Genomic DNA, 19,594 nt, shown 5'->3' with positions numbered 1-19,594 from the left:
CGAGTAGATTAAGAAGAAAATATATAACCTATTATATATTGGCTCCCTAAGGAAAAAGAGTATCTCAAAGGTTAGCATAAATAATACTTTGAGAGCCGTGACTTTGACTAAAATATCATTTATATGTCTGCCTTATCTCTGCAAGCCAAATAATTTCATTTAAAAATGTACACTTTAAAAAAAATTCAGTAAATGGTACTCCAGAAGAAACATTACGCCACTGCTGGGAAATAAGAGTCGTGTTCTCAAAGGACAGCAAGCAGTGGGGTTTGCTTTTTGCATACGAATAGTAAGGTACCATCTATAGTGCAAACCAGACGCGTTATCTATCCTGCCAAAAGACATTAATTGCCAGTCTTTACTTAAGTGGATGGGCCACCTTTACTTAACCTGGAAAAGGAACATGTATAATTTTATATATGTTTGATAAATAGTAAAGGTTTTTGCCTACAGATCTTGTACATCATGTAAACTGAAGTAAAATTTGCATTTGTGGAGGAGTACTTGAGGTACTTGGAGGTGAGAGGCCAGATTCCAAGAGATGCTGCTGCCCTGGAAGTTTGGGAAGATTTAGCCCTTTGTGCCAAACTTTCTCACACTTTGAGGCGGCAACAACAACTGCTATGTCCCGCATGTTCACTGTGCTGCTCAAACCACTACATAAGTAAATCATTGGGTGCAGTAAGCTCAATAAGCTACATTTGCAACAAGATAGGAAGGATAAAGTGTACTACCAACTCTGAAGACTGGTTAGCCCCATGCTGACTTAATTTATCTGATTCAGCGTTTGACTACTATGGTGATGGCTGATCTAGAGAAACCCTATGCAGAGATGGAGGTCTTAACAACTAGATTTTTCGTTCCCAGGCAGCAAAATTCTCGTGCTTCCTTCAGTTCTCCTTCAAGCAACAGAAAAGCCTGAAGAAGACAGTACCGGACCAAGGCTGCCAGAAGAAGGAAACCCCATGTCTAATTGATCCTGATGGTCCTCTAGCAGCTTCACCCAGATGTATCTGACAGCACAGCATTGACAGTGATTTGGCAAAAAGAGACAAGTGTACTACTTTATATTTTATCTAACTTGATTACAGTTTGTAAGGAAATATTTCTAATTAGCAAATTTAGAAAAACACCTCTCCCTTTTTTTTCAAACATGTTTGTCCACTGATTCCTATTGTGTTTATTTGTGTACGTGTTTGCCCGTGTGGTTCTCCTTGTGTATCATCTACTGATTTCTAGCTGTGTCTCCTCTTCAGATCGTTAATGCTCTAGCAATTTTCAATTTGATTGTCTAGGAATTACTAGAGTACATGCACTGAGTAGTCCCTTCTCATATTCTGGGTAAGTATGTGCAGACCAGAAAACATGTAAATGGCTTTAAGCAAGCAGTAAGGTAGGCAAGTTGAGAGGAGCTCATTTAATCATATGAAGAATCATATTTAATGTAGTGGTTTGTGTATCTGCGGGGATTTTTTTTTTTTTTTTAAGAAATCAGGTCATACACCATTTCGTTTCTCTTCATTATTATTAATGGTGCTTTTTACTTTGCTTTTGATTTGTTTTTCTTGTCTGTGTCTCCATTTTTTTCTGAATAATGGAGTAATGGTTCTATGCCAGTAGATAAAATATGCAGCAAGACATCACCTGTTACATTCCTTTTTGTCTTTTATCCCTAGAAAGCTTGAGGAATCTACATAATCCATGTAGGCAGGGAAGTGCCATTATCTATATTTTACAGCCAGGGAATTCAGTCCAGAGAGCACAACCAGACTACATGGAGGCAACAGCTCAAATGCACACCCGCCCTTTCCTCACCATGGGGGAAATCTGTGGCTGCACCAAAGTGGAAGGCACGTGCGAGCCAGCTGGTGATGACACCAGCTCAGGGAAGTAGGAAGCAAGTTTGGAGTTTAAGGTCCAGAGGACACCAGGATGATGTTAGGGACGCAAAGAAATAATTTTTAAAAAAGGTAGGATTTTCGGTGGTCTAAAGAGTAGTGACCTAACTTGGTATCCTTTGCAACCACTGGGAATTTTACCGCTGGCTTCACTGGGAGAAGGCTAATTTAGAGACTTTGAAAACACCATTTAGTTTGACTTTTTAGCAGTACATAGGAGCTCTCTGGGAGAACTTCATGTCCCAGTTTCCTCTTTGTCTCTTTGTTAGTTGAATATTTCATCTACAAAACACATTCACGCCCACTCTCCTCCTCATTTTAGTGCAAACTAAAATCCATCAAGCACTGATGTCAGACTTGTTTTAAAAATCTTTAGTTAAGTACAGCTGAAGCAACACACTGTACACTCATTCTTACTTGGTACATGATTGTATAGTCTGCCTCATAAACAGTAATATTGACAGCCTGCCAATTTCATCTGCTGGCTACCAGGCAAAAACTGGTTGGATGAAGACCTCAGGTGACAATCAAAAGATAGCACTAAAATGAAAAGCAGCAATCAATAAAATGACATAGTATTCAGACACTACTTCTTGTTGGGGCCAATGTAATGTTTTTCTTGGACTGGATGCTAAATGCTCCTGAATAGGTTCAGCCAACTGAGTTTGTTTATGCCTGGAAGCTAAACCTGGAAAGCCCTGCACTGCTCTTTTCCAAAGTAAAGAGATCACAATATGGTAAAAGAGTTTGAAATTTTTTAATGAATAGCTGAAGTCCATGAGTTCCACAGCTGATGGAGTTAAAAATCAGAAAAAACAAACTACCTCACTAAGCTACACTGTGCTCAGTGATACAACAAATGCCAGGTTTGCTTCTTTTTTTAAATCTGCTTCTCAAAGGCAAAAATGACTGTGATACTTACATTAAAATCAGTCAGTTAATGAAGCTGAAATCAATTCTGATTTGAGCTTGTAAGTTTTAGCAGTGATGTAACTGAATCTAACACTATGCCAAAACGTTACTCAGACTTTCCTTAGGAAATATGAAGGTGCTTATTAGCTGAGTTGCAATCACTCAGGTCGTTACTTTATTTCAGAAGTGCAATGATCAAGGCTGCTCCTATTGCCTCATTCTGTTGGATTTTACAGAAAGCAAACACAGGCTTCAAAACAGTGCTAGCAATAAGCTCCTGCGTGGTAGGATATCTTCTCCTGAACTAGTAATCTCTTCTCGTGTGACATTTAATGTGCACAAGTTAAAAACAATCAGTGGCATTTCATTTTTAATCCTCTTTTTTGTGTAAGCTTCAGGGTAGAATTGAACAAATAAAAATATAAAGCCAAGTCTACACAACAGAAAGCCTACTTTTCTTGCTGTTCCAGTACAGCTATACCACAGACCTACCCAATACAGTATACCAGCTTGGTAGACCATTGCGGTATACAAAATAAGCTGTAGATCAGCGAATTTACGTATTTATTTATGCCATTATATTGCACTACTTCTTTAAGACCTTTGCCAGTCCAGAAAACTCATAAGCCCCTTTCCTCCTCAGGAAGGGCCCATTCCAGTAGATCCCTGCGATGAGTGATGGCTGGGGCAGTCCAACTGCTTGCGCATAAACTGTATCATCATCGGGGTGAGCTGGGGTACACATTGCTCCCATACAGTTTGATGTTTGTAAGCTCTCCACTCCCGCTCAGGAACCCAAAAAAGGCCAGGATGTCAAAGGTCACCATTAGATGTCGTTTGGGAAAAAAAAAAACTTCTTTCCGTGTCTAAAGGTAGTGCACATACATAAAAAAGAACAGCTGAAGCTTTTTCTCTGATTCTGGATGCTGAGCAGTATGGAAAAATCTGGCCCTGAGAAACTTTAAATCAGTAAGTTTGCTTCTTCAAAAAACAAAAAAGTCCATGATCCAGAGCCCTTTGTGATGAGTGCATCCCATGTCACTTTTTTGTTACTTTTCCAGCAAACAATATATACTTCATACTATTTTGCTATTTGTGTTTATTTGAACATTTGTATTAGATTGTAAAAGGCCTTAGCAGAGCTTTAGCAAGTCTCAGATAAATTATGTATACTTATTATTATGCAACACTGCTTGGTCCAAAGAAAAATGGAGTTTCTTATTGCCTTCATCCCACTATGGAAGAGAGCACTAGTATTACAAGCAGTAGGCCCTAACAGATAAGATGATCTTATGAGGTCCCTTCATATATGTTCCTACAGCATTGTGTTGGCCTACTCCCAAATTAAAATTCCAACTCTGAGGACTATTCAATCAATTATTTAATTGCTTGCAGAAAGAGAGAGAGATCCAGAAGCCTTTCTTATTAATGCAGTCATTGTCTCAGATCCAGCAGCTTCCCTTGGTAGACAACGGCATTACCAGACAGACTCCATACCAGGAGGATTTTCTTATACTTAATGCCACCTAATTTTTTTCCTTTTCATGATATTAAGATCTCAGGAGTAGAAAGGTCTTGTTAGTTTGTTGTGTCCAGCCTACCATCACAGGCACCTTGTTATGTAAGGCTTTCCATAAATTTACAGAGGGCTCTTGCAAGCAATTTTTTTAAAAGTTCCATTTGTTTTCATGGCAAGGCAATTCTGGAACCAGATTCCAGCTGCTAGTGACGAGAAACCTTTTAATCCCGAAGTATTAATGGCCAGCTTATAATTACTTATCACTATATCGATATGGTTTGTAGGCTTAAGGTTTTCTTTTTCCTATTTATGTTGCCTATTCCCTTCATTCCCTGATTGGATGGAGTGGACAGCAATCAGATTTCCACTCCATTTGTTTTATTAAGCTAAATGGGCCAAGCTCAAAAGCTTGGATCACCATTTCTCTAAACCATTTCTTGATTCCCTAGAATCAAGTTATTCCAATTTATTATTCCAAATTATTATTCTTTAGTACCTTTTTTCATGTACGAGTGATGGACTTTTGCATACGATGGCACACATGTTTGCACTGCTGCCTTCTGTGGCATCATGCCTCCATGGCTCTATTGGAAACACTTCTGACACATCCCAGATCGCAACTCGTTGTTCACAGACACATCATGCTGGCAATTCATAATCATCCTATGATGGTCTACATCACCCAAAGCCTTCTTCATCTTGTCTCCAAATGATGCACTTCTGACTTACCAGGTGTCTACACTTTCTTTCTGACTTTATTTTTCTCAGTTTCTGCATTTATACAGTGCTAGCTTGCTGTCGCTCTGCATATCAGGGTACAAGCAAGTTACTGCAAAGTGAGCAAGTACAGGAACATCCTTTGGTAATCACCCCTGTACATGTTTGTATTCTGTTATAAATGTTTTTTCCAAGTGCTACAAGAGCATTTTTTCACTACTTTACAGTACTGTAAATCTGCTATGTTCAATTAATCTAGGAACTTGATGGGTTTGACTACCTCCAGTTTGGTGACTTATTTAATTGCCAAATGTGTTTCAGTTCTTTATCCTCAAGGTTCATCTATACTGCTATTGGTAGACCTCAGGTAGATGTAGACAAATGTGGTGGATTGACCATGGCCAGCAACTAAGTATCCACCCAAACGCTCACACACTCCCACACCCAGCACGATGAGGGAGAGACTAGGAAGAGCAACAGCAAGAATAAAACTTACGGTCAAGATAAAGACAGTTTAATAACTGAAGGAAAGAAAAAAAAAAATAATAGTGATACAAAAGCAACCACTCACCACCTCCCACGAGCAGACGGGTGCCCAGCCAGTCTCTGAGCACCCGCTACTTTAGAAAGACAGCCTCCCAGGCCTCCCAGGTTTTATTGCTGGGCATGACATTATACAACATGGAATATCCCCTTGGTCAGTTCGGGTCAGCTGTCCTGGCTGCATCCCCTCCTAATTTCTTGTGCACTCCCAACCTACTTGCTGTGGGGCAGAGTGGGAAAAAGAAAAAGCCTTGAGGCTGTGCAAGCACTGTTCAGCTGTAGCCAAAACTCCGGTGTGTTGTTAACACTGTTTCAGTCACAAATCCAAAACACAGCACCATACAGGCTGCTATGAAGAAAATTAAGCCAGACACAGTACAAAGAGCTTGCTTTAAACTAGCTGGCGCAGGATGCTGCTACACATGGTCACGGCAGCATAAACTGCCTCCTCCCTTGGTGTCCCTAAGTGCTCTGATGCCTAACAAGGGTTGAACTAACGATGAATTTTATTTTCTCAGTGTGAGTATTAACAGGTTTTCGGTACTTGACTGGCAACCTATTTTTATAAATTTAGTATCTTTGAGATCTTTTTGGCTTGGCAAACTCTGGTTGAAATTGGCTAACATTGAAAAGCTTCTGTGGGAGGACTGACAGACAGCTGCACAGACAGACAGATTGGGACAGCAAGGAAGCTAGGCTAAAACCCAGACAGCTACATTAAATTCTCACTGAGCTACTAGCAAGTATGGGGTAAAGTCAGAGAGATTAAGCTAAGGAGGCTAAACAGCTTCATTTTCTCATTAAATGATGGCTTCACAAAGCCTTAAGCATTCCCCAGTCCAGTCTTAATTTCTACTTTAAATTGAGATCAGAAGTTCCCCATTAACTTAAGGGGAAAAGTATTGCATAAATTTGGATAGGTGGCTGTGATAAATGGATTAACTTCTCCCCTCTCTCTCTCTTTTGGGGCTGTACAGGAAGCATGAAAAAGTTTGTTGGATTCAACCCAAAAGCTGGGCTTTGTCCTGTGGTGTTATTGGGTGTTGTTTCTACCGACTCGTGGGGAGAATGAGGTTGGCTTTAATTAAAATACGTCAGTGATGAAAATTGCAGAAATTATCTGATTCGTTTTCAGCAAGCATCTCCCTGTCTCTCTTTTGTCTACAGATGAAGTTTGGAGCAACCACACTCTTAACTGGGGTATCTCGGTTAAATATCCTGAATTGGTGGGATGACACCAGCAGCAGACAGCCTGCTTCTGGCCACTATTTAAAGATCAGTAGGACAGAGGCAGCACAACTCCCAGCTCACCAGGGAGGACATTCAAGTCACAGCTGGTTACAGTCAAACTTCTTTCTGTGGTGGCAGTAGCCTGGTGATATACAGATTATGGAACCAACGTTCTCACTTCATGCAGCTTCAAAGCACGTAACACTCGGGGGAGAGATGAGAGGAGGAAAGACGTAAAGGTGGCTTTCAGTGATCTTGGTCTTCAGTCTGCCAGATTCCAGGCTAGGCCCAGTTTATCAGCACGGAGGGAATAGCAAGAGTTTTCCAGAGGGGATTATAATGGCTCTTTATCAGTAAGTGCCAGTGTTTGAAATAATGCCACATAATCACATCCTTCTATTAGTTTAACATCTCATGGGGGATTTTTAAAAGTACGTTTTGCTTCTTTTTTATTGAACTCGTTGTACTATGGTGATTGGCAGAGTATAAACCATATTGCTAGATAATAACTTTTTTTAAAAATTGAAATGGGACACATTTTTAAAGAGCTTTTTTCACTCTTTATTGCAGTATCTAAGAAACCTAAAGTTAAAATAGGATTTTGACTTCTCTGCCATTCATGCAATTCTGAACATTTTCCCCGCTATTAGTTTTGTCTTAGAGCACCTAATAGGGACTAAATAAATTGCATTCTATAGACATTGAATAGAATATTAAGAAGGTATACCACATAGCAGGTATGATTTTATCTCCTATATATGCTTCTTGGAACATATACTACTCTATAGCATGGATAGAGTTTTCATTTCTTTTGTAAGAAAACAAAAATAAAACAGTTCAGTGGTCAGAAAATTATTCAAAAACACGTATAACATTTTAGCAAACTGCTTAGTGGAAAACCCAGCAGCAAATACCAGCACCACCGGGTAAGTGGCCTCAGTGCACCCTCTCTGCAGAGAGCAATGGCTTGTCAGAAACCATTTCTCCAAAATATGGTTTAATGTTTCTGGAGACCTTGAGACTTCCGTACTCTGACAGCAAACACAATAATATTAAAATCTTCTCATGTAGCCATAGATCCTGTGCAGTTCATTCATGTCCTGCTCCAGTGAGAAAGGAAAAAATAAGCTTTTTATGTAAAACCTAATCCCTTTGTTACTTCCTAGTTTCAGACATTGCGACTCTTGCATTGCAAACTTCATAAATGGTGGTACCATATGCCTGCTGAACTACCACAATTACAGGAGCAACATTTTGGTCAGAATTCGTTCAAAAAAGGTAGTCTTTGCATCAACAAATGAACTTTGTTATATGTCAACCAACACAGGAAGTCAGTAACAATGGAATATGCATCCTGACCTGCCTCTGACGACTCGTCTGGCCTCAAGCAAAATGCATTAACGTGTACTTGCAGAGATCTCTGGCAGAATTATTCTGTGACAAGGTATCTCCTTCTGTAGTAAACTGCTGAGGAGTTGCTCCAAATATTATTCAATATTTCTCATTTAATAGCAAAAAAACCCCAAACAAACAAATGCTAATGGGTGCTTTTGCTTCAGTTTTAGCTTCTTATTCTCTTAAATAAACAAAGCAGGCACCTTGTAATTTCACCAAGAATTGAGTCTTGAAGAGTGAGCAGTGGTAGGAAATTTCAATTTGAAAGCTGAAAGTTTTCTAGGGTTATGTGAGATTGGAAGAGCTTTGCTATAAAGGAAAGTATTAGGCATGCTTTTCCCTTTTGCTGTTACAATCTCTTATATCCCGACTCTGTAGTTTTCATTAATTACAATAGTAGCTATTATATCTAAGGGACAATGTTTTGACCCTGTACACACAGACAGCTGGGTTATCAAATGTCCTGTATTATAGTACAGAGGAAGTTGTTAAGTAGGATGATAAAACAATTTCATCCTCTTTCCTCTGCCACTGTTTCAGGCTGCCTCTGCATACTTCAGTCTCTGCCAGCCAGGAGTGCCATGCATTACAACCGAAAAAGGCTGCATACGAGGCTGCATTTATGTGACTAGAAACTGTACATAAGATAATGGAAAAACTGCATTTTCAGAACAGCATTTGGACTTAATGACACATCCCTCTCTTTGACAATCCAGATTCCTCCTCTTTGAACTTGATATCACGTTCATTCTACATCTCACTGGTAAGAACGTAGCTCATCCCAGATGATGACCCACGTTCTCACATACCTTTCTGGTGCAAGGGGGGCTTTTAGAAGAAGCACAAATATGCTGACTATAAAACAGCCCTGAATTTCTTTCCTTTTTCTGAAGAGCAGCACCAGTAATCATGAAGGAAGTTACTCACCACTTAGAGTTAAGATGGCAGAATCAAGCTGATGACCCCTGGCCTCACTTCACAGATGAGCTGTGAAAATAAACTTGGGCACTATAACATTCAGTGCCATTAAAAATGCCCACGAGGGTTTAAACAACATGCAATAAATATGAGCTTGTATTGCTGCCACACACATTGAACAAGGAAGAAAAAACAGTTTGAATAACTTCTCATTTAATATGAGGCCTGTTTGGTCTGTGCTCTGAATATGGGAAAGGGTCTGTGGAAAAAGAACTGGACAGCCACGTAAACTCAAACTTACATAGCATATGAAGACCCACAGAGGAGGCCACTTTCATTTTGGCATTCCATCTTTGAGTGGTTAACTTTGCAACATACCTTTTGCTGTTTATGTGTGTGTGTGTAGCATATAAACCTAAACTGAAACAGTGAATTAAAACACTTACTAGCTCTACGAACTTTGAAATCTCATGCTGTAGCAACATTTTGCTACTCAGACTCATTTCAAGATCTGTTGCACGTCTGTACCCTCTCCCCTCTCCTTAGGAGAGCTAACTGTGGGAAGTAAGTCACTGTACCTTCCATACCTTTCTGCATAGATCCAATTTCAGCAAGGACCTTGACAAATGTCCTCTGAAGAATTTTGCTGAAGTGGCTGAAGACACTACCATGCCCGTCTCTGTGCCCTGCCCTTCTTCTGTTACTTGCCTTATTCCAATGAATAACTTATTCCAATAACTTATTGGAATAACTTATTCCAATGAATAATTCCAATGAATAATGAAACAGTTAGCATTGAGCAGTTCGCCTTTGGAGGTGATTTTGCCAAAAACTTGGGCTATGCCTTGGAGCAGTTAAGACACAGGCACATGTTGCTCCTGCCTCTTCTATAGGATCAGTAACCCAAGAGGGTAAGAAGGACAGCTAGGAGACCAATAACATCTGAAAGTACCCCTGTGAGATTTGCCAGATTCTGTCTGCTAAAAAGCCCCTTAGCTATGTTGGTAAAGCAGAGTTAGAGGGCCACATTCTCCTCTACTGTAAACCAGTATCTAGTGTTGTGGAAATCCATGGAACTACACCAGTTAACCAGTTATACCTATCATAGTTTATGCCCTGATAAATATTTAGCCAGCAGAAGGCAAGGTGCCCTATACTCTACACTGACCAGATGCATGTCAGGGCAGGGCATATCTTTCTCTCTACAGAGCTGCAGGTCCATCCCATCCCCACCTGCCCTCACATCACCCCAAACAGAGCTGCCACAACCTTCCCCAAAGTGATTTGCAGTCACTCAGTTAGTGAGCTGAATGCAACATTAAGGAGTTCAACGCTTGTCTAATTAAGACGATGCAATCAAGTGGTCCACAAACACTTAAGGATCTTCTTAATAACTCTATTTTTATCAGCTTGAGCACCAGACACTGTAGTGCGAGGTGATCATTAGTGCTGATATGTGAAGTCAGGAAAGTTTTATCTTACTGTATTTTCCCTCATGAGCATTTGCTCTCTGCTAACCCACTACTTCTGCCATTACTTTGCTGGCTCCCATTTGCTGCTAGCATCCAATATAAAGTCATTTGCTCTAAATTACTTTAAAAGTACTGACAGCCGTGCTTCCAAAAATACACTCTTAATAACTAGCTTCTAGGCACAATTTTAGGATACAGGAAACTAAAAGAAAAAAGGAACAAACTCAAATTACTTTAAGTGAAAAAATTTGGGAAAGGCTTTTCAAGACCTACTTTCTTGTGGGAAGATGCACATTGTTGATTTGTTTGCCTTCAATTCCTAATTCAGAAATGGCTTTTAGATTCCCAAAGACATTTATAATAAAATAGTTCATCTATAAAATTAAACAACTGCTGCTGCCCAAGCCTGCCACTTGTTGCCTCTATTTAGCTGTGGAGTATTATTAGTAATATTTTAGCGGTTCTTACAAAGCCTTATTGTACTTCATATTGTCTAGTGTTATAGCAAAAGACTGTTCATGCCCTTAAGGTGTCACAACCCAGGTGGATGGTATTTCTTCCCTCCCAGTCCCTCTTGTGAGCTCTACTGTAGTAACAGAGCAACAGTCCGAGGGCAAGTTACTCTTGGAGACACGTAGGATTCCCACAAGGTCCTATTCCATTAAGAGAACAACTGGAACTTGAACTGGAACTGGAACTTGATGGCAAAATCCACAAAATGCTATGAAGGCAGCTGGACCCCTCCACCTATGATACACAGTGATTCGGCACACAAGCCCAGGAATCTCTTTTGGCTGTTGGATGAAGCGTACCACTCTATGCAGGAGTCTTTACCACGGGGTTGTGCAAACCTCACTTGTTTTCTCACATGATGGAGACTCCTGCACACAAAAGGCATTGCTGTTTCAAAGTCCGTATGTCTTGGTGAGTGAATGTAACACTGGCTATAAGATCCTCACGCTGCGCTAAACTGAGCACTGGCAAATCCCCTTGTCTTCATAGAAGCTTTATTAATTTCAAGTGGATTTTGGGAAAGTCCCCTTGGCACAACTCAATGCAGGAGGGAGGGCCCAATTGGGATTGCAATCGTTTGACCAGTGCCAATGCATAGGATTTATTTTTAGAGTTCATTTCTTTGCCTAAATAAGGTATTTGAATTAAGAGAGAAAAAAGCATTTCATACCTGCCAGGTAGAAAGTTTTCCCTCTGGCAAAAGCCTTTTTAATTAGTTGTCATGAGATGGTGTCACACTGCCTGCTGTACGTCTTGTAACACCGCTAGTGTAAGGTGGAGATTTTTCAGCTATGGGTTTTGCAATTCTATCATCTGTGTTGAAATAAACACCGATTTTTTTGATTGTTTGTGATTCCCCTTATGAAGAAAAAGGGTCAGGAAAAGAAGACAACAGGACAGAAGAGACATTTCCAGTGTATAAACAAACTCTAGTGACTCTAGTCACAAACAAGGACTACTAGATCACTGATGTCTCAAACGCTACAACTCGTTGTGGGTGGCAAGAGAAAGCAATACTTAGGGAGTCAGCTGCAGCCATCTGTCTCCAAGGAGCAGCTGGTGATGAGATGCTGATATTAATGAAATGGGATTGCTCAGTGCTGTTGATTTACTGCAGTTAGTGTAGCCAATTCTGATTCATGCTACCATTATGGCTACCATGCCTGGGAGGCAGCAGGCTTTGTTGGTAGTATTGATAATACTTGGGACACCTGTGGTTCAAAAAGATGTGAAAAGCAGTAGATTCAGAGTGCTTATGTAGACTGTTTTGTGGTTGAATCGCCAGGTGACTCATTGACAGATCCCAGAGCACAGAGTTTCCTGGACTAGTGATTCTTAGTCATCTGGGAGTTGGTGAGTAGGAAATGACATTAGCTATATTATTCAGTTTGGAGAAAAATACGAAACAGTGAGGGCTGTAGGATTAATAACATACTGGTAGCATGGAAGTGAGAATACAAATAATACTGTGTCAAATCACTCAGAGAATGGTTGTGTTAAAGCTGCCTCTACACCAAACAGCTGGGTCTGAGCTCGTAGATCCAGGAGCTGGTAAGGACATGGGTTCATCAGGCTGTTTGTGTGCACAACAAGGCTTTTTTTGTTAACATCGATGGCTTGAGCTCAGGGGCACCTGAACTCCTGTGATAAATGACAGTTAGTAGGATGACACTGAGGATTCTCTGTAGAGCAAGAAGTGTCTCTTAACAGCAATCCATGTCCTTCACCCCAATCACCTTTCAATATATCACGCAAAAAATACCAGACATATACTGCACTCAGCTTTGGTACTTCTGTATTTCCTACTGCATTTTCTATAAAACAGCATTGTTGATGTTTTTATGCCTTCTTCTAATACAAACACATGCCTAGTCAAAGCAATTCTGATGCTGGGCTATAGAGTCGGTCTGTCTCAGATAACAGGCCATTCTGTGTACTGTATATAACAGTTTTCATGAGGGATTATCTAAACTTGTGGTTGTGACAGTCATCTGACACAAGGTCCTGGGGGTTCGAGTCCCATTTGTGAAGCAGGCGGCCCTCTGATGAGGTCTCGCCTAGCGACTGTTCTAAAGTACCACCTTAGTACCTTAGTACCAGGTTTAGGCGGCCACCTCCAGGAGGTTCACCCCTCCAGGGCCAAGTGGGAGAACTGCCCAATTTCTGGCTGAGCCATTTGGACATTCAGCCATAAGGTCACTTGGAACAGTTTCCTACTGGAGAGGTATTTGGACCAGGGCCTTTGCCTCAGGCTTGAGGAACATATTAAATTGGTGACAAGGGACCCTGCAGTCTCAGGCAATGCAGTGCCCAAAGAACTTGACGACTGGTTTCAGGACAGCCTGCCAATGGCTTGTAAGAGGTTGCTAATTACTGTCAATTGCAGTGATTTTTCCAAAGGAAGTGGATTGCAATTGCAAATTCACATTTCCAATTTCACATAGACCACAAAGGAGTCGTCTGAATAAATAGCCTTTGATTCACCACCATCCTCTGCTGGAATCAGACTGGTGACTAGCTCCATACCCTGTTGTCACACCCCCAGCTATCCCCCAGGCCCCGAGCTTTTCACAGGATCAAAGAACAGAAGGGAGGAAGATACAATGGGGCAGCTTGTGCCATGAAGCAAAGATGGACAGTCTGATTCCTACCACACACAGAGAATCAGGGCCCTTATGCTGAAACAGTGCTGGGGGTTGCTGTGATTTGTGCTGGAGGCCACACTTAGGACTGAGGCAGACAAGAGTCCAGAGAGCACAGAGGGGCAGCTAGAGGCAAAAGCAAGCTGTTACACAAATGGCCTGATCTTTTGTGTCTGATAGTGCTCACAGAGAGGCTCTGCCACTGCACAGAGGCTGGCACTGTTCTGCGAAGGGAAAAGGCTTGGCATCATCACTTAGTTTGCACCTACCCAAAGGCATCCCTGGATTACAAGCCTTTCTTACATCTCTGGCAAATCCTTTTAAGCTTTCTCCATGCACATGCTACAGTGTTGTCATACAGAAAGTAGTGACACAGTACTGGGTATTGATAGTTATGCACACACTAAATTTAAAGAGACCAGCAAGGCATGGTACAGAACTAGAACCAAACATGTATAAAATACTACGGTTAAGGATTCAAAGGTAAATAATTAGTAGATGCCAGCAAGGCACCCAGAAAATCTTTTGCACTGAGGCAATTTCACTTCAGAAAGTATAACATCCCTCTGTCAACAATGTTTTCTTTTCATTACAGCCTGCCTTTAGAGCATTGTGGTGTTTTAAATAGACTAAGCACTATGAGGCTTGGGCTTCTGAGAACTACTTGGTCATTTTTCTCACAGGTGTCCAGTCTGTTTTTCATTTCCTGGCTCCTTTTCTTTTTGAGCTACTGCTGCCGAGGGATGATCAGATGTCTTGAGGAGATTTCCAATTATTTTATGTAAAAACATTCCTGTTTTAAGTTTTTCATGGTTGCTTAAGAGTTTTATATTCAGGAACTACTTTCCTTTTCTCTGGAACTTAGTATTTTTCTTAATACAGCATTCTTATGCAAGAGCCAGTTATAGAGCTGTGTCTACATCCACTGAAATCAATGAAATGCCACTGGGAGCAAGATCAGGCCAAATCATAGAAAAAGAAGAACTAAGGGGTCAAGGCAGGAGACCTGTCTCCTACTGTGACATTGGAAATATGTAGGTTCCCAAGACCATAGCTTCAGAGAGGGAGAAAGATTAACAGGAAGAAAAGAGAGGAAAAGTAGTGTCCTGTACATTTTTCACACAGGACACAGATTTTCTGGATTTAGTGGGATAAGGCAGTCTACATGTATAGTGTACTGTATTTTTTTCAGTGGTATCACAGGTATTTGGCAGCCCAAGGCAAAATCAGTACAAAATCTTATCTGACTCTTTCACCCCTTTTCTCTAAGTCCTGAGCTTCTAATGCTGTTTGTCTCTGTATTCCCTGTTATCATGTCTTACACAATCTGTTTCTGCAATTTAGTATCAAAGATGTTGTCCCAAATTTTTCCGCTCCTTAGTGTGCATAATAGACATTTACAAGAACCATCAGTATTCAGCTTTTAGCTAATGCCTTTTTATTTAAAAATCTATTTCATCAACTGCAAGCTCATTTTAAGAAAGAAAACAACAGTACAGAATGCCAGTTATCTCCATTTTTTGAGGGGTCAACTTTGCTCACAGCGAGTACCTTACTCTGTAGGGTGTACCAAATTTAACCCTTGAGTCTTCAAGAACCATACTTCCCAGAATGTCTCTGAAGTGTGGGGTCTTTATGAAAAACTAGTGGGTTCTATTAAAGTATACAGATAAAATGTGACACAAATCTGTTCGTCAAATACATCAGACTACACAGAAATAATAATAAAAAAATATATCCACCATCCATATAAAGACTGCTGCATAGTGGATATTTCCTGCCACCTAACCAGGGCTTATCCCACAATTTTCTTGGGAAATAGACAGCTTCCTGATGTTCCCTTCAGATAAAGCAGTCTTTAAAAAAGTAGCACATAAGAGAACACTGGATAGAGACTGCAACAGCTGATCAAGACGAGAGTTGTGTCCCGTCTTATGTTTCCAGTATGGAAGGCATGGTGCAGGGCTGGTGAGAGGAGCTGCAGTAGGCAACAGTTCTTAGTGAGCAACATGTAAGGATGAGTATTTTGCCTGCCGCTTCTTAAAAGTTTTTTTTTTTAAATGACCTTTCCAATTCTGTGTAATTGAATGACAAGGAGATAATCAAATGCTAGCTTCAATGTAAATTTGGCAAGGGAACTAGAGTTGCTCCCTGGCAGAATGAAGATGAATGCTTTAAGTGTGGCTTAAAACTGCTGTCTTTTATGGGCAGGGTGAGCATGCAGGCATTCCCAGGGTGAGGACACTGCTGCAGAATTCATTACAAGCTAGATAAAGCAGCACACACTTATTGCAGGGATTGCCATTTCCTGTAAGTTTGTCAAAGTCCAAAGTGGCAGGCTCGCATAGCTTGTCTCTACACATTGTTGCAACATAAAGCAGCCTTGTCCTCATCATACTGACATAATTATTTCTTCTTCTAGTTGAGGAAATCTACATGTACAAGCAAAAAGAATGGTTGTGTGGATTTGGTTCTGACTGTTAATGTCTGTGTAACTATGTATACAGATTAGGTATTGCCCTTGAAGACCTGGAGAGCAGCCAGCGTGCCTCTTCCCCGGTAAACTTGATGTAAACAGAGTTATGCACAAGCAGCATTTGGTCTTAAAGGGTCTGAGCTACTCCAGCTTCCAAGTCATTCAGACCAAGATTTTGTTCTACAGCTTCTTATCTCTGCTTCTGGAAGAGTGGCAGTTTCCTGAGTATCCTCTAAACAGCACTTACCTTTGCATCTCCAAAGTGATCTTTCCTCTAAGATCTTAGAGGAATTTCACCCCCCCACACATACACATGACCGTGACAGTAACAGATGTTGGCATCTTTGTGTTTCCAAGGTGCTATTGAAGCCCTCACCTTTTTGTCACTCTCTGAACCATGTTTGATCAGAGCTGCAAGATGTCCTCCTACCACAGTGGTGGGTGCAAGTGTGTGGCGGGGGTCCTACCCTCATTTTAAGTTATCATTGTAATGCAAAAAAAAATCTTGTAGAAAGAAGACAAGATCAATATTAGTAAAATGTCAGGCTTGTCTGTGCTATGCCTTGGCAGAGAAAATGGCAGCCTTGCAACACTCCCAGCAGAGCATGCCACTTAGCTGGCAGAATCACCCTCCTGTGTACAGTTCACTTCAGTTTCTATACTAATGAATTTGCGATATTTGTATTTTTCAGCGTGACATTTAAGTCCAGGTGGCTTAGCACCTCTTGTGCAGTAGTCTTGTATACTGTGTCTGAAAAATTTCTGCTCTGTCATCTGCACATACAGGTATCTCTAAAGCCAGTCACCTAAGCCACCAAGTTTGGGCCCAAAGTGTCCACGCAGAAGTCTTCATTTTAATCAAGCTTCAAGAAAACAGGGAAAACAAATCTGTGGCATTTTGTATTAGATTATATGTGTGTAGAGAGAAACAAAGGCCCCTCTTCTCCTCATAGGTAGGCTCAAGCTGAATACTTAAAACAGTCATGGAAATAATATTTGCATGTGTGTAAGGAGTGCTTATTTTGTGGATGTCAGTAGATGTGAAAATATTTGGTCTAATTCTGCAAAGAGTAATTTGGAAAACTTTTTGTATGGTGTGATCCTTGGTACTTATTAAAGGAATAGTTTTCTTTAAAAATGATAAATGCCCCATCATTGATTAGTAGCCATGGACTTGTTACAAAAATGAAGCATGCTGAAAGAAAAAACATGTTAAAAGAAACATGGTTTTTCTGCATCTCAGCCAGTAGTCTTTCTGTATGTATTAGACTTCGTGCAGGGTCAAGTTGGACAGTCTGGAGCTTAAATTCCTGTAATGCATCTCACACAGCTCTTTTGCTAATGCGTATTCAATTAAAGAATGAGTCTATTCTAAAATTAACTGTGGCCCCAGGGTTTAGTTTTAACAGGATGTTTCCATTTGTGGGTACCGTGCGGCTTCTGTGCAGGGAAGTGGGGCTTTCTATATGAAAACAGTGGATCCACTGTACAGCTGAGGTAGAGGAGAAGCTGGCAGGTGTCACAGTTAGGGTTAGTCCACCCTAGAAAAACTTGCCCAGAAAAGCTAGTTATACGGGCTATGAGTGTATGATTTTCACCACCACCCCCACACTGGCATGTTTAAACTGATATACCTGCATCCATATTAGGACTTCTATCATTACAACAATGCATTGTATCAGTACCTTTCATTTTTGGTTTCCATATTTAAATAAACTGTTAGCATATATTAACCTATGTACACATATTTTCATCTGTTTTCCTAAAGGAAAAAAATTGTGCAGTCATGCCATACACATCAATCCTTACAGTAATTCCTGAACTTGTTAGCTGATTTTAATCAAGCCCAAAAAAGCAGCAGAGATCTCAAACACAATTACTTTCCCACCGATTTCATAAAGACGGATAAGCCAAGTACAGGAAAGACTTCCTGTTATTGCCTGCACGGAGGGACAGCCTGCAGTTCAGCCTTTATTACACTCAACCTACACAGAAGAGGAACATTATGAATGCTTTCAAATGCAGGAAACATGTCTTTTATAGACACGTTTTTATGGACCCACACCTTATTAGATATTAGAGAATCTAACCATAAGACATGCAGCAAGAGCAAACCGGGCTCCTTGAGTCCAGCTGCTCGTGGCAGTGTATCATAGCATATCCCTATATAGTATCCACCCCATCAGTCTAGCAGCATCAATGCTACAGGTGCTGCCTCTTTCTCTAGGCTGGCATAGCTAGAACCACAGAACTTTCCAGAATACACAAGCTTTTAACTGCAATTAAATTTGTGAAATTGAATTCACAAGGCACTTAAAAGTGCATGTGGTGAGCAGGGTTGGGGTCCAGCTGTTAGAACCAGCAAGCAGTTAATTTCACTTCAGCCATGAGAGGTACCTGGGTTCCTTATCGATTAGAGTGCTTGCTTTGCCCAGCAGGAGTCTGAGTTTTTTAGTTTGGTTTTTTTTGTGTGTGTTTTTGTTGTTGTTGTTGTAGTGGTGGTGGTTTTGTTTTTGTTTTGTTTTTTCTTACAGGGAACTCACTGAAAGTCACCCATTTCACGCACAGTGAGAAATGGCCCTTGGATAGTTGGGAGGAGTCATCGCCTGGTGTTAATTTCCTGACTCAACTCTCGAGTCTTGCCCAATGCAAATAAGGTATTTGCATGACCACAAGCAACAAGGAAAGAAATTCATTGAGGTTGCAAACTCAAGCAGTCAGAATAAGGAAATGCCAAAATTGAGACCTGAAGAAACTTAATTTAGCTGCCCTTGGCCATTTGGTGTTTTTTTTTTTTTTTATTAGCTGTACAAACCTTAATATACTCTATTCAGTGCTCTGAAGGGTAGAGCTTAAGGAAAGATAATCGGTTTCCTTTTTATCCTCCTTGTTCATAGCACCTAAAAAATACACAGTGAGGACCTCACAAACCTCGCTTTTAATACAGAAGTATTTTTTTGCTATGGGCTTTCCAGTCTGTCTTTACCACGGTACCTAACAGCTTCATAAGATTAATTTACCTTTTAAACCCCAATTTAAATAAGAGGGTTTTATTATTCACATTTTCCTGGTTAGACTTTTGAGAAATAGATGTACTGCATCAAAACTAGGATTTATCTCTCCACTGGAGAGTTTTCTCAGGTGTAAAGCATCCATAAATCCTGTTATATTCAGCTGCAGCTTAACACTAATGAAAGCAAGAAGCCAGATTTTTATTATTGCCTCCCAGAAAATGGGAAACATACAAATAACCAGCTGCAGAGACTTTGGTCTCAAGGCCAGACACATAAAAGATGTTCAGGTACTACCACATTCAGCATCAGGGTGCCTGACTTTCGGACCCTTGGCTCTCAGGATAA

Source organism: Mycteria americana, chromosome 3, assembly GCF_035582795.1.
Source record: "Mycteria americana isolate JAX WOST 10 ecotype Jacksonville Zoo and Gardens chromosome 3, USCA_MyAme_1.0, whole genome shotgun sequence".
Lineage (NCBI taxonomy): Eukaryota > Metazoa > Chordata > Aves > Ciconiiformes > Ciconiidae > Mycteria > Mycteria americana.
This window is presented reverse-complemented; position numbering follows the sequence as displayed.